At 37.9% G+C, this 3,911-nt stretch overlaps 1 pseudogene; it reads right to left on the bottom strand.

The window, feature by feature from the left end:
• Positions 1–273: 273 nt before the first annotated feature.
• Positions 274–486, bottom strand: LOC102841990 (annotated as a pseudogene).
• Between the last annotated feature and the right edge of the window lie 3,425 nt (positions 487–3,911).

The raw sequence follows: 3,911 nt of genomic DNA, 5'->3' as shown, positions 1-3,911 counted from the left end.
TCTTAGTCTCTAAGTAGCAGAGTGACATGGATAGTCAATGAAACATTACTTAAATAAAAAATTCATTTCTTGCAGAACTAAAATGACACTTTTTTTCTTCATACACATAAATCTACTGTTCCTTATAGTATTTGAAAAACTACAAGAAAAATTGTGTATATAATCAGGAATTCATGTAACAAGGCCTCACATGGTTTCCTCTTAATTCACTCTTTTTTTTTTTTTTTTGGAGATTTAAATTTTTTTATTGCAGTTCAAATCACCATTCCTGATTCATTTCAGCTCCTTCACTGCCAAACCTGGGGGCAGGGACTGTTTCAGCTTCTCGGCCTTCTCCTTGTTGGTGATGACCAAAGTGTAGAGGTATCTGCTGCACCGAACCTTAAACTTCACGTTGTCCTTGTTTTTCTTGATCTTGACAGATGTGGAATTCTTTCGCCTGGCTGTGAGTAGGAAATCCTTGATTTCCTCTATTTTGCGAGGCATGGCGGTGGAGCGCGCGCTGATCGGTACCTCCCAAGACATTCACAGCCAGGGACAAGAAGCTTCAATTCACTCTTGCAACATACCGCTCTTCCTTGTACAAGGGTGGGGGTCAGGGATTTACTATTAAGAGAACCCTTTAATTGGGTTAAATATCCCTAGTCAATTTTGAATTATTAGTATACAGCGTTCCCCATTAAAAGAAAACCACTGGAGAACAAAAATGTCATTGTTTTCTGTCTCATTTTTTCCCCTTTGCTTCATACAGTGTTGTTGCTGTTCTTAAGTGTCATCTATTGGTTCCAACTCGCGGCCACAATGTATAGGGTTTCTGAGGAACATCTGGTGGGTTTGATTTACAGACCCTGGGTTTGCAGTTCAGTGTTGATCCTATGGGACATGTGCACAATTAATTACAGTAAATATACTGTAAGGTCCCACAATTTGTGCTAAGTACTGGGAAATAGTTGTGAGCATGATAAATACAGCCTATTCCCTCATACAATGTATTCTCCTGCAGATGCCATGGACACAGTAAGGACTGCATCCTTTAGAAGGGTTAATTCAACAATGTCTTTCAGAGTGATGTCCTAAACTGGGATAATAAAGATAAGATGGAGTTAAGAGATCCAAGAAAATTCAGAAGACATATATTCTTGAAACAGATATTGCCTACAAAAGCAGATAGAACATAAAATGACATGTACACAAGCAAATTCAGTGAGTGGTAGATATCTGTGGATATAAAGTCTATGAAAGACAGACACATCAGGATATAGTATTGACAAGAGCCATCAAATCAGTTGCTATCAAGTAAATTAAAAGTCATAAAGACACTTCTGTATGTGTCACAGTAGAACATTGTTACACAGGGTTTACAATTGGTAGTTTTTCATAAGTAGCTCACCAGGCCTTCTTTCAAGGTTCTTCTGGGTGCACTCAAATATCCAGTCTTTCAGATCACAGGAGAGAGCATTAACCATTTGCACCATTCAGGCACTTCATTGACAAGAGCTAGTGTGGACTAAAGTGTATGCCCTGATGTAAACAGCTAAGCCATTATCTTCTCCTAATTCACAGAACACCATATTTATGACTGTGATGGTTTAAGATCTAAACAAGACCCTACCGTAAACTAGGAGTCCTAGTGTGGTGCTATGGGATAATGCACTAGACCACGAGTTCAGTTTGAACCACAAAGTTATTGGTTCAAATTCACCAGCCACTCCTCAAAAACTCTATCCAGGGTTTCTAGGCATCAGTACTGATTTGATGGCATTTAACAACAACAACCATAAACCTTATCTGAACATACACAAAATCAATAAAACTCAACAAATCATAAAAAAGGACCAAATATCCCATGCCTAGCCAACCTGAGTGATTGCCTGCCAAGCAGTGTTTCATTTATTTTTTAATACTAAGTTTAGACTGCTTTAGTCCCTTCCGTTTCTCAGATACATTATTCAGATACTTTATCTGAGATAAAGAACTCAAATTGGTCTTTGTTCTGGGTCCCTGAGAGATAGGCCTTGGAATTTCCTGAGTAATCATGATACCTTTCTTTTTTAAAATATCTAGACAATACTTGAGGATTTGTACAAATAAGTGGGAATCTTGCCAGATCTTTAAGACCAGCTGGTAAGCTAACTTCAGGAAATAAGTGGAACATGATTAGTCAGTCATGCATATTCAGTAAGATCCCAACTATGACAATGCAATGACACCAATAATGTTCTGAACACAGAAGTTCTGAGAGCTTCCTGGTTGATGAACATCGTCAATGAACAGGGTAGGGTTAAGCAGCCTTTAGGACACAAAAGATTTATATTGGGAACTCTCTCAGACCTTTTCCTATGTGTTTCTTCATTTATATTATTTTTGCTGTAATAAATCTACAATTATATGTAAGTCCTGTGAGTCATTACTGGAAATTATGGAAACTAAAATAATAGTGGGAGCCAACAGATGAATGTGAGAGAAACTAAGAGAAGCCCTTGAGCTTGCAACTGTAACCTTGAAAGGATAATAAGAAAACCCCATTCTGTGACCAGCATGTTAGGGTATTATGTAGACTCTCAAGCTTGCAGCTGGTTGTATGCCTTTTGGAAGTCAAAAGGATCATGTCCTTTACCTTGTGAGATCTAAGCTAGCTAGCTTCAGGTGACTAGAGTCAGGGAAAGAAATGCCACTTGAGTGGCTGGTGTCAGAATTGTACAGGGAAGTGAAAAGTGGTGATTTATTAAATCTTCTAGTTAGGAATAGAAGAGCATTTGGTGTGTGATGCATTTCATGTGTGAACGCTGATTTATCATTCTCTACATACCTTTGTTGTTGTTATGTGCCATCGAGTCGATTCCGAGCCATAGCGACCCTATATAGGGTTTCCGAGGGTGTAAATCTTTACGGGAGTAGAAAGCCTCATCTTTCTCCCACGGAGCAGCTGGTAGTTTCGAACCACTGACCTTAAGGTTCGCAGCCCGATTCGTAACCACTACGCTACCAGAGCTACATACCTTACCACCAAAATATATGTGCTTTCTGACAGCATTCAATTCAGAGAGAACCATCACTTCATGAAGCCCCTTCCCAAATCACCTAACACAAGTAAAAAGTCTGCAACAAGGTCACCCTAACATCCTCTTTTAGAGACACACAAATTGATCCCATGGTAAGAGGCCTATCTTGCTGGGAGTATTGGAACCATCTTTGTTTGACTGCAGCTGTGTTTCTGGTAGTCTTTGGCAGCTGAACATAAAAATTCTCAAACTTAGTGACTGCGAAGTCTGGGATTCAATGGCTAGATATTTCAGAGTTGGTATACAATAGTGTTTAGATAGATATGGGATAGAATCCCAGGCCTGTAATGCCATTAGAAGCATGATGTTATTTTCACTGGTTTGAAAGCCCTCAAAATGAATGCAAGGATCTGAGAAAATAAAGGATATTTCGTTAAATGGCACTGCTATAGATACAGTAAAAATAAGGATCATGAATATGACAGATGGCTGAAGAATTAAAGTTTTACAAGATAGTAACTTATTTTCATTTAAAGCTCAGAGATTTTCAAATGTTTTTGATGACAACCCCTACAATATTCTATATATTCTTTCTAGAAAGAGACTTACTTAACATACAGTCTTTCAGTAACAAGAAAAAATTAAAATTATATCCATGATCAGAAAGATAGAGAAGAGTATATAATAAAATTGCATTGCCTTCCTTAGAATATGACAAAAGGTATTAGGGATGTATAGTTCAGAGGGAAGAGACAATTTCATGGCTTTAGTAGTTTGGAAGTCTTTTAGATTTGCCAAGTATTTTAACTAGATTATTTTCTACAGCCCCTATCTCAATTCATTTAGAGTCTAGTGATCACTTCATATGACTTGAACACTAGTTGAAAAAGACTTAATGCACAGAGAGAT

The sequence above is a fragment of the Chrysochloris asiatica genome, unplaced genomic scaffold (assembly GCF_000296735.1).
Source record: "Chrysochloris asiatica unplaced genomic scaffold, ChrAsi1.0 scaffold00070, whole genome shotgun sequence".
Classification (NCBI taxonomy): domain Eukaryota; kingdom Metazoa; phylum Chordata; class Mammalia; order Afrosoricida; family Chrysochloridae; genus Chrysochloris; species Chrysochloris asiatica.
This window is presented reverse-complemented; position numbering and strand designations above follow the sequence as displayed.